This window comes from Bidens hawaiensis, unplaced genomic scaffold (genome assembly GCF_021521415.1).
Source record: "Bidens hawaiensis isolate Kalapana, Puna unplaced genomic scaffold, B.hawaiensis_p1.1 tig00000326_1, whole genome shotgun sequence".
NCBI classification, from domain to species: Eukaryota; Viridiplantae; Streptophyta; class Magnoliopsida; order Asterales; family Asteraceae; genus Bidens; species Bidens hawaiensis.
In genome coordinates, this window is record NW_027491025.1 from 5,993,431 (window position 1) to 6,006,643 (window position 13,213).

The following is a 13,213-nucleotide window of genomic DNA, read 5'->3' on the forward strand; positions in this document are numbered from 1 at the left end:
TAGAACAAGTAGGGTATCGTATCACAAGGAGTATGTGGTCAATGTATTCGTGTAACAGATTTAATATTATGAAGTGACTAATTTTTAGTGCTGATCACACAAGCAATTTTAGTAAATTCAGATAACTAAGCAATGAACAAGTAAACGAATTTCAAACAGTTAACAAAGCAAATAACACCCGGGAATTCAAGTAAGCAACCAACAGTATCTCATGCAAACTAACAGATTAATTATTAACGATTAACTGAAAACTGATCACTCAGACAAAACCTTAGACATCAACAATTACTTTACACACGGCACTGGTTATCAAACAGTCATTGCCAGTGTGACTCAGTTAAGGGTAATTGTATGTTTTATCGCTTTCAATCTAACCAAACAGTTATATGACTAATTATCTAGCAACTGGTAACAGATCGTTCAGACCAACGTAAACCTAAACCGACCGAACACTCAGAAATACCAAACATCAATAATCATATATTAATCATCAATAACAAAACATAAGTATTCTTAACCACATGAGAAAAACTGTAAAAGGTTACAAACTATACATACCGGGTGCAATTCTAAGAGATTAGCCGAGCCGCGACATCATCGAATCTTCAATACGGATGATATGGATCATAGATATGGTCTTGAAACGAGCTAGGATGGTGAAATCGCATATCGTAACTGCTGGAAATCGCCTCTATTCTTCAAAAACGGAGTTAGGGTTTTTTTCTTGATGACAAAGAAGTTATAAACTCAAAATCCCGTCTGCACACCCGTCGCGGTACGCGACGGGGCCTTCTTTAAGGGTCGATCGCGTAGCGCGATTGACCGAAAGTCAAAGTTATTTTATAACCCATCGCGGTACGCGATGGGGACCTCAGCAAGCCCATCGCGTACCGCGATGGGACCCTGTTACAGCAAACTTTAACCATTTCATCGTTTTACGTGCTGGACATCCCGGGTCTTCATTCCGTGTCACGACAGGTCCATATTGAGTACTTTAACGCCTATGACCTGAAATCCAATAAAACACGTATGAAGTATCGATAGTTCTAGAATAAACAGTTAAAACTAAATAATAAACGAACTAAAACATATACAAATTAACCGACCATCACATCCCCACACTTATCTTTTGCTTGCCCCCAAGCAAGACTCTAAAGCAAACATCGACCTCCATCATAGGTATGTAGATTATCTCCATTAATACTAGTAAGGTTTAAGGTCATACCCAGTTTCCCAGACTGACACTGTTTTTAGATTAACATCTCACAAATACGGTTAAATGCTATAATAAAAACAATAGAGCCGCCCAGACAAGTGTACTTTGTTTCCGGTTAAAGCATACATGTTCATACCCCTCACACTATCAACACTCCTCTCGGTTTAATATCTGGACTAGCAAAAGATGTGCCAGTATATGTCTCTGCCTGCAAATACCAAATATGAGTCACAACTTAATAAGCTTGCAGGTCAGTCTTATCTCCACCCATTACCCGCCGGTTGCATAAAGACTCGGACTAGGGTTTTGTTGAGGCTTAAGTTGGGTGCGGAATAGGCATATTTAGTGACTAAGGTGGATGAAACCCAGTTAAATAAATACACAGACAACTAAAAAAAACAGACTGCTAATTACATAACTGAATAAGAAGTGACTTTCTTTTTGGCGTTTTGCTGAATTTTTTATTTTATTTATTTTTTATTTTTATTTTTTTTTTACCAACTGATAGACAATACCCTGAAGCAAATAATTATACAACTCTGACAAACACATATTTACAACTCAACCAAGACATACACACATTGTGTACTATGCTCAGCAACTGACTATATACAAGTCGATAACGAACTGGATTTCATCACACAGGGTTAAAATATAATGAAGGCCAAGGCTGAAATGGTGTGTAATGTCTGGTTTAGCAAATAAGCAGGAATGAGGTCCAAATGGGCTCCTAGGGGGACAATGTCGGGTAAGGAAATTTATTTAGTAGAGGAAAAGTGTATGTAAAGGTTTTCTAAAATCCTAATCTCCATACAGGTGGTGGTATTAAGATCTCGATAAGCATGTGACAAGCAAGTTCTAACTCTGTAAAACATACTGGTTTCCCTCAATCAATGGTGTAAGACATGTTTTATATCTATTATATAGTATGTGTATTAAGTATATGGGGCCATCTCACAATATGTTTGAAATAATGGGTTGCCGATATGAAACATGTATACCCGTCCCCTTGACTCGTTATCCCCGCCTAAACGACCCCATTTTCAACTTCTCGTTATAAAAAAATTTGTGAGTAAGACTTGAGAAACTGACAAACCAACCATGACCAGAAACCTATAACTTGGCATTAATGGCAAAAATTAACAGTTAACTTTGGTTTCTGAACACTCTTCGAGGTACTATCGGGCTAGAATTTTTCAAATTTCCCCCATCCCCACACTTGAGGTTTACATTGTCCTCAATGTAAGAACACTTAACCTTGTCCTCAAAGTTAAAAATGATAAAACAATTAATGAACATTTGAGGGACGGGGTTGAAATTGACTTTTTGTCTATTAAGCAATTTTAAAATTTTGGGGCTTATCTGTGGCGGTTCTACTAACAAGTATACAATTACACTTTTAACGTTTAAAGCAATAAAAACAAAAATAAATTATGAAACTGAAATCACCTGATATCAACGTGACTGGAGAAGGACCAGTCGGCTTGTGAACTCTCATAACACTCGTATACTCTCGTCTCATCCAATTACCAAACTGACAATCGAACCTGCAAAATCTCGAGACGTGTAGAAGCAAGCTTCTCACAAGTGTAATACATAGGTCTTTTAAGAGTTATGAAAATGAATATTCGTTAAAGTTATTAAAACAATTACCGAGCCAAATTAAGTCGTTTCATAAGAAATTCTGCTAAGTTAGTTAAAAACGTTAAAAGACCTAACTCACTTTCGTAGGAATCACGATTGCATTTAGCGTATGCAACAAGCCCTGTAAACCCCCCGGTAGCCCGGGAGGACGAGTGGGGTCTCGTGAGGGTTTATGGCGAACAACACCCACAAAGTTCGATTACAACAAAATATACAAATAAATCATACACAGCAGCAATCAAAAGATATATAAACATAACAACCCAACCAGTTACCCATACATGAATCCGCAAAATATAATATAATATAATACAAACCATGATACTAATAAAAACAAAATAAAGTGAAAAAGGTAACCAAAAAGCTACTGTGTTGGCGGATCATCAGCTGCCTCGTCCTGCAGATCCACAGGCTGCTCCGCTGTGATAATCAATGACTGCGGGAGCGGTACCTGCGAAGAGACAAATAACAAACGAAAATAATCATCATGGCGGGCCAGATGGGACCGCGTCTCCAGCCTATGTTCTCGGGCCTCCTCCATATCGGCCCGAACCTCCTGTCGATGGGCCCGAGCCTCCTCCAGGATCTCCGACTGTCGCTGATATATCATAGCCAATGTGACGGGTTGTTGCGGCAGGCGTAAGGAAGATGCTGATCTCTCTCGGAGTGAATGCTGCTGCTGAGGTAGCATGATATGTGGAGTCGGACCACACTGACGGCATGTCGGAATACCTCTCTGTAGAGAAACTGCAGCCTCCGACCCCTCTGGTGGTGGTGCCTGTGGACCCTGTCGAACTGGTACTAAAGCTACTGGATCATGCTCCTCAACGATCCCGGCCCGACGGGCCTCCAATATCCCAAAAACGCCTATAGGTGGCCCCCGCGTAAAATATCTAGTAGGATAACGCTTAAAAACCCCAAGCCTCGGCGATCCTCGTGATGTAAGGCCCTAAGGGTAAACGTGCCGAGGATCCCTGTAGTCTGCTACCCCGAGCGAATGACGTGAGTAGGAGCATCGCCACATTGGCCGGTCGCTGGCCAAGGATAGAATATAAACACAGCAGATCTAAGTTGCTGCACTTCTCGTGGCCCGAATGTCGGCCGATGAGAGTACAGGCAACGATCCTGTGAATGTAGCGATGGATGGGGTCCCGAATAGACGACTCCACAACAGCACTGGAGTGGGCCCCATCGGCGATCTCTGCCCAATACTGACCGAGCTAGCCTCCGTGAGCCAGTACTCACGAGGGTCCTGAGTATGTGTCGTGTAACCACGTATACTCTGGAGGAAGGCAGGCGCCTGAACCTGCTCGGTCGTATAAAATTCAGTGGCCACGGCAAAATCTGGGACTGACATCTCGTACAGCTGTCGTCCCAGTGAGAATGATACCGCGCGTGGCTCACTAAAATCCGTGGGCGTGAAGTCAACAGTCGAATAAAACTCAAGTATGGGCTCGACATACGGAGTCGACTCACATGCAAGCACATCCGCCCACGGACCTTTCAATAACTCACGTACCTGGTCGTGAATCTCCAACTGACGCAACAATGTCCAATCGAATGAACGATGGTGAAGTAGCTGCATCTGTCGTATCCGCTAGAGTCTCGTATACTCCTCTGATGTGAAATAGAATCGAAGAACCTGATGAGGAATACGTCCATCACCCATAATATCTGCTGGCTCGATGCCCTCTACAATCTGCACATCATCACTACTGTAGCGGATGACACGAGGATCAGTCTGCTGCCTCTTGCGCCGGGTGCGCGAGGACTCTAGTGCATCAGACATATCTGCAAAATCAAACATGCAAATTAGATATGTTACTATGGCGACGACCGTATAGCATTTCGGTCGCGGTCGTCCCATATAATAAAATAATATTAAAATATTAATAAAATATTAAAAATAAAATAAATAAAGACGAAAAATTCGGGGACACCCTGTGCGTATTTCTAAAAACCAGATTAACCCGCCCGAATGGAGATTGAGTAACGGCGAGTAATCCCTTAAAATTTCAAACTTTTCAGTTTCAAACTAACAAAATTTCCCCGAGACTCGATTAACCAAAACACAATCAAACGTGACCCGACACAACACGACAAACCGAATCTAAAAACCAACATACTCAAAAAGACACGACAACACAAAACAAACCAACGACTCTAACTAGCTAACATACAAACTAACTGTCTCGAAAAATGTGCACAGCAACAACTGATATGTCGATTCGGGTTTTGAAGTATTAATAAAATATTTTAAAAATACGTTCACATAAATCGTTTAATAAAGAACAAACACTATGATTTATTTTATTGTAAAATAATGATTTTTGGAGGTGAATATCAAAACCCGACCCGACACATTGAACAATCTTGATTAGCCAACCGAATAACCAACCCGACTAACCCGACAACCAAAAATTCCAAGTAACAAATAGATACCCGAACCAATGTCCCAACAAACCCAATCGCCCCGACAAATCCAAAACAACCCAATAATAATTCAACAATACCCCGACAACCACAGTGACCCCAATAAAACCCACTAATCCCGCAAACCGCACATCGATGTAATAAAATAAAAATAACGTACCTCAAAGTCGACCAACGAAAGTGAATCGATTAAACAAAAGGGACTGTAGTCGTGTGTTGTCTGTGGTCGGCAGTTGTGGGGGTGGTCAGTGGGATGGCAGGGGGTTTGGTGGTGACGGGAGGGGGGTATGGATTAGTGGTGGTGGTGAATGGATGGTGATGGTGACAGGGTTTGGTGAAAGCGGAGTGATGGTGGTGATGATTGGGGACGACGGCGGTGCGGTTGGATGGGTGAGGTGTGGTGGGTGATAACAGTGGTGGAGGAGGAAGGAGGTTGGACGGTGGTGGATATTGATCGGAGGAAAGACGGGAAGGAGAGAGAAGAAGAAGGAGAGAATAAAGAAAGAAAGAAGAAGAAGACGGATATAAAGAACCCGGGTTGGCGGAGCTCCAAGGCCCATCGCGGTACGCGATGGGTCAAAAATCAGATTGGGAGCGTACCGCCGCCCAATTTAGTCAATTAGGGTTTTTAACCCCATCGCGTACCGCGATGGGGTGTTATGCCATGCCCATCGCGTGCCACGATGGGTTCAGAAATCAGATTTGAAATTTTTCGAAAACACACCTGTTTTGGCATCCCGACATCACCCTGGACACGTTCAAAACTGAAAATACCTTTACATACCTGGAGTGACGTGTACTACACCAATGCTTACCGAACTTCTCTAATTTCCCATCCTTCAACAAGCTTCACCCGACTTGGCGTTTACTGCATAAAACTCGAGACGACACTAAGTACAAAACTTAATAAAATAAAAACAAAACTGGACAGACACTTACAAACCCCGGGTTGCCTCCCATAAGCGCTGAATTTAAAGTCTACAGCTCGACAAAGCTTCAAACTCAAATAAACCGGTGAAGTTACAATAAAATTCACCGATTCCTCATCCAGCTCGTGTATGTCCTTCATCTCCAAATATGGCTTCAGTCTATAGCCATTTACCACTTGTCTCAAATGATCATCAAAATCTTCAATCTCAACTGACCATGATTCCCAACTCTTACAATCGAGTTCGGGCCCGTCCACTTACTTCATAGCTTGCCCGGGAAGAGTTTCATTCTCGTGTTGTACAACCACACTCGTTGACCAACTTCAAAATTCTTCAACCGGATATTAGCATCATGAACTTTCTTCATCTTTGCCTTGTAAGCGGACGCGCAATCGTATGCCTCATCTCTCAACTCCTCGATCTCGCACAAAGCCAATTTCCTCGCTTTACCTGCATCATCATAATCCATATTAACCTGTTTAGTAGCCCAAAACGCTCTTTGTGCAATTTCAACTGGTAAATGGCAATCCTTTCCATATACAAGTCTATAAGGGGTGGTTCCAATTGGCGTTTTATAAGCAGTTCGGTAGGCCCATAGAGCATCAGTCAACTTAGTTGACCAATCTTTTCAGTCCGCCTGAACGGTTTTCTGCAAAATTTGTTTAATTTGCCTATTAGAAACCTCCACTTGTCCACTCGTTTGTGGATGGTAAGGAGTTGCTATTCTGTGATCAACACCGTATCGTTTAAGCAATTTCCCGAATTTAAAATTCTTAAAATGAGATCCCCCGTCACTTATGATAGTTCGGGGGACTCCAAATCTCGAAAAAATATTACTTTGAACGAAATTGCAAACGACTGTATGATCATTTGTCCTAGTGGCTATTGCCTCGACCCATTTAGACACATAATCAACGGCCACTAGGATATACAGATTACCATGCGAATTAGGAAACGGGCCATGAAATCGATCCCCCAAACGTCAAAAATATCAACAACAAGGATTGGGTTCAAGGGCATCTCGTCCCTCTTTGAAATACTCTCGAGTTGTTGACACTTTAAACAGTGTGTCGCAAACTCTTGAGCATCCTTAAACAAGGATGGCCAAAAGAAACCACTCGTTAAAACTTTTCGAGCAGTTTTCTGGCCACTAAAATGACCACCACGCGCAGACGAATGTGCGTGTTCCAACACCGCTCTGACATCCTCCTCGGGTATGCATCGTCTGATCATCTTATCTGCGCCAATTTTAAACAAATCTAGATCGTCCCAAATGTACTGTTTGGCTTGGGACATCAACTATTTCTTCTTTCTCCTTGGCCAATGCTCTGGTAAATCACCTGCAACTTTAAAATTAACAATATGAGCAAACCAGGGATTTTGTGAAATTGCCAGAATATGCTCATCCGGGAAGGACTCGTTAATGGGCCCATCTATGTCCTCATTTTTCACCATAATTCGGGACAAGTGATCTGCAACGACATTTTCACTCCCTTTCTTGTTCCGAATCTCTAGATCAAATTCCTACAACAACAAAACCCATCTGATAAGCCTCGGTTTTGCATCCTTTTTGTCCATGAGGTACCTGACAGCAGAATGGTCAGAATATATAATAACTTTACTACCCCAAATATAAGACCGGAATTTATCTAGAGCATATACTACTACTAGTAACTCCTTCTCGGTTGTGGTATAATTTAATTGAGCATCCGAGAGGGTTTTACTCGCATAGTATATAGCAACGGGTTTCTTGTCGACCCATTGACCCAAAACAGCCCCGACCGCGTAATCACTTGCATCACACATTATTACTAAAGGTAAACTCTAATCGGGTGATTGCAAGATTGGGGCTTCAACTAATTTCAATTACAAAATGTCAAAAGCCTTAGCACATTCATCATTAAAGTCAAACGGGGCATCCTTAAGCAATAAATTACATAAGGGTTTGGTAATGTCACTAAAACCCTTAATAAACCGTCTATAAAACCTGGCATGCCCTAGAAACGATCTAATGCCTTTGACATTGGTGGGATGAGGTAGAGTAGAAATGACTTGGACCTTAGCCCGATCCACCTCGATCCCACGACTCGAAACAACATGGCCCAAAACAATTCCCACTTGGACCATAAAATGGCTCTTTTCCCAACTAAGAACCAAGTTCGTTTCGACACATCTTTTCAAAACTCTTTTGAGTTGGTTTAAACATGACTCGAAAGATGTGCCGAAAATCGAAAAATCATCCATGAAAATTTCTAAAGACTCCCCTACCATATCTGAAAAGATACTCATCATGCCCCTATGAAAGGTGGCGGGGGCGTTACATAACCCGAATGACATTCGCCTAAACGCGAATGTGCCGTACGGGCACGTAAACGTAGTCTTTTCCTGATCTTCAGGATGAATAAATATCTGGTTATACCCGGAATACCCATCTAAAAAGCAATAAAATTTTTGACCAGACACATTTTCGATAATTTGATCGATAAACGGAAGCGAAAAGTGATCTTTTGATGTTGTCGCGTTCAGTTTACGATAATCAATACAAATGCGCCACACGGTTACCGGCCGGGTGGTGACCTCTTTACCTGAGTCGTCCTTGACGACTTAGATGCCCGCCTTTTTCGGTACCGTCTGTGTCGGGCTCACCCACGTGCTGTCTGATATAGCAAAGATAATGCCAGCATCTAGCCACTTTAGCACTTCCTTCTTCACCACTTCCCTCATGTTCGGGTTCAACCTCCGCTGAGCATCGTGTGCAGGTTTGACAGCCGGATTTGTTAAAATTTTGTGCATCACAATGGAGGGACTGATTCCCTTCAGATCCGCTATCGTCCACCCGATTGCTTCTTTATTCGCAACCAGCACCTTCATCAAAGCATTTTCCTATTCCAAAGACAAGTTAGAAGCTATAATAACAGGCAACGTATTATTCTTACCAAGAAAAGCATATTTTAAATGCTTTGGGAGCTCATTCAGCTCGACTTTCGGTGCTTCCAACATTGACGGTTTTAACCCAGTATTAATCTTCTCGGGAAGCGGTTCCACCTGAACTGACCATGGTGGACGGTCTCCTCGCACAGCTGCGATCTCCATTTGTTTTTCTTCCTCTTCCAGCAACCTGTCTGTTTCCACCTGTAACCTATCAAACAAAAAACACGTCTCCGCTGTGCCATCCGAACTGACGACAGAATCGTATAGCGGGATTCACTCGTCAATGACATCAGCCATGAAGCACTCGTCATCGACCGGAGAATTATTTCCACGTGTGAAAACATTAATTCTCAGCTTACGGTTACCGAATGCCATGTCAACAGTACCATTTCTACAATTAATGTTGGCATTTGCGGTAGCTAAAAATGGTCTACCGAGGATAATCGTAGGCTGTTTGGTCCTTTCACCCGAAACATAATCGAGGACCAAAAAGTCAGCTGGAAAGTAAAATTCTTCCACCTTGACGATAACGTCAGTCAATATTCCTCGGGGCAGTTTCGATGTCTGGTCAGCCAGGACAACCGTGGTGGCAGCCGCGCGAAGCGGGCCAAAGTCATACCGATCATATAGACTTCCCGGGAGAATACTGATGCTAGCTCCAAGATCTAGAAGCGCCCGAGTCATTTTAAAATCACCCACTTGAATGGGTATAATGGGCGTTCCCGGATCTTGTAGCTTGGGTGGAAGATCACCTGAAAGAATTGCACTCACATTATCGGTAAAATCAATATGTTTAGGAATCTTATGACTCCTTTTCTGTGTGCACAATTCTTTTAAATACTTAGCATAGGCGGGAATTTGTTTAATGGCATCTAAAAGAGGAATGTTAATTTTAACTTGTTTAAAAGTTTCCCACATTTCTTCTTGTTGCGGGCCTCGTTTTGATGCCATCTTCGCCTTCGATGGCGCCAACAAAGCATCGGGATATGGAACGGTTTTCATCTTTTCCTTATCCTTAGAGTTGTTGGTGTCATCCTTCGGAACCGATTTATTATTTTTAGTTTCATTTTTGTTAGATTCATTTAATTTAATTGGTTCCGGCTCGTTATCACTGACGAGATTTTCATCAATCTCTTCCACCACCCCATCAATCAATGGTGGTGGACCTCCAACCTTATTATCATATTTCTTACCACTACATAAAATACTTACCTGATTGACGTGCTTTTTCGAACTGGAACTGTAGTGGTTCGGGTTTACTGTGGTGTCGCTCGGGAGTTGGCTAGTGTTTTTCTGTAACTTTGCCACATCTGAAGCGAGCTGGCCGATCTGCTTCATCATTGCCTCTGACGACTTATCCAGTAACTCAAACTGTTGCTTCATTTCGGTTTTGTGATCGGTCATGACTTTCAACAACGCATCCAACTTCGAACGCACCGACTCATCAGAATTTCCCGAGGGCCCTTTCTGTTTATCCTGATTACCCGAAGAATTTCCACCCCGGTTACCGTCTCTGTTATACCCCCGATTCTGATTACTCGAACCCTGCTGATAACCGCTCTGGCGGTAATTACCCTGCGATCTGTTCTGGCTCAATCCCTGAAAGTTCGGGTTCAACTAAGAAGACGCGTTCCCGTAATGAAAGTTCGGGTGATTCCTCAGGCCCAGGTGATATGTGTTCGAATTTAACCCTTGGCCTTTGGAATCCCCATAAGCATAATTAACTTCCTCGGTGTCATCATCCACATCATCATAATACTCGGGGCAATTTTCTGCCTTATGCCCGATTTCACCACAATCTTCACAAACCGGGAATTTAACACCAACTTTCCCGACCTCTTTTTTCTTACCCTTTTTCAACTCAGCCAGTTCACGTTCCAACTCAGTAATTATTCCAGATTCACTCATGACTGACTTAACTGACCTGGAGGAATTACCACGTCTTCGTCTTTCAGCTGCTGCTTCTGCCCTGGAATCTTCACACATAAATTCCAAAAAATCCCAATCATCTTCCTCAGGCTGATTCAGCAACAGACCATTACACGAGGCCTTAAGATGCTTTCGGTCCTCGTATGTCAACCATCAACAAAGCACCTTACCAGTTCCCACAGTTCGATTTGGTGATGTGGGCATTTCCTGATCATGTCTTTATATCTGGTAAAGGCTTCGTGAAATAACTCACCAGGTAACTATGAAAAGTGACGAATGTCGGAACGGGCCTCGGTAGTCTTCGAGTGTGAATAAAACTCGTTTAGAAAAACTTGTTGCATCTCGGCCCAGTTTCTGATACTGTGCATCGGTAGCGAGTTAAACCAAAGTTTCGCTTTGTCTTTTAGGGAAAATTGGAATAATCGCAACCGGACTTCATCTTGATCAAACGTACCATCACCGATAGACCCGCAGATAGCCGAAAAATCCGTTAAGTGTGAATACGAGTCTTCCGAAGCCATCCCGTTGAAGTGAGGATTGATGTTGATGTAGAATGGCCGAGACTTGAAAGTTTGTTGTCCCTGCACTCGTTCCTGTGGAACCAACGGGGATGCTCCATCTGAGATAGCCGGTCTGAACCGACTGTTAACACCATGAGCCAGGGCTATGTAATTTCTCCTAAGCCCCCCAGGGTTTCCCATACCGCCCCTGTTAACCGGAATACCACGAACTCTTTCGGGCCGTTCCGCCCGATTCACCCTTTCTCGACCCCTTTAGTTTCTGTCAACTGGTTCAGCCCGTCTTCGATTAACCGGCTCTTCTACCTCTTCATCCCGATTACCATAACCCACATCTTCCTGCTCAAAACCTTCATTTTCGAGCTCATATGCCCGATTATTTCTAACCCATCTGTCTACCTCATTATCGATCTCCAAACCTTCGTTTCGATTATTATTTTCCCCTTCGTCTTCATCTTCTGTCGGAACACTCGGTTGAACATCATCGATATTTATCCGAACTCGGCAGTTGGGGTTATTATTTGGAGCGGATGGTCCGGCTCGGTCAAAGTTGAGGTTTAGGTTTCGTCTTGGGTTTTGGTTTCGGGTTCTGGAAGCACGAGCTAAGTGATTTGGGTCATTTTGGTTATTGAAATTTAGTGGGTCAGGTATGTTGTCTGGGTGAAATGCGTTATTTTGTGGGAGTGGGTCTTGGTTTTGGTTATTGTTCTGGTTCTGGTTTTCGTGTTGGTTTTGGTTCTGGTTCTGGTATGCCATTTCTGAATTTCTGTTTTGTACTCGGTTCTTCCGAGCTAACCTCTCTATTTCGGGCTCGTAAATTAACGGAGACTGTCGGCCCGAATGGCGGGTGTGCATAAACCTGTAATCTGCACAACTAACACAACCCGCGTAAAATACAGAAAAATAAAATTTAAACTAAAAATTGAAAACAAAATTAAAACTAAAACTAAAATTAAAATTAAACACAAAAATCAAATAACACGAAAACACTAAGCACACTAACTCCCCGGCAACGGCGTCATTTTGATGACCGTCGTTTGAGTCAATCAACAACCTAATTATTCTAAATAGTTAGAGCAAGTAGGGTATCGTATCACAAGGAGTATGTGGTCAATGTATTCGTGTAACAGATTTAATATTATGAAGTGACTAATTTTTAGTGCTAATCACACAAGCAATTTTTAGTAAATTCAGAGAACTAAGCAATAAACAAGTAAACGAATTTCAAACAGTTAACAAAGCAAATAACACCCGGGAATTCAAGTAAGCAACCAACAGTATCTCATGCAACCTAACAGATTAATTATTAACGATTAACTGAAAACTGATCACTCAGACAAAACCTTAGACATCAACAATTACTTTACACACGGCACTGGTTATCATGGTCCTTGCCAGTTTGACTCAGTTAAGGGTAATTGTATGTTTTATCGTATTCAATCTAACCAAACAGTTATATGACTAATTATCTAGCAACTGGTAACAGATCATTCAGACCAACGTAAACCTAAACCGACCGAACACTCAGAAATACCAAACATCTATAATCATATATTAATCATCAATAACAAAACATGAGTATTCTTAACCACATGAGAAAAACTGTAAAAGGT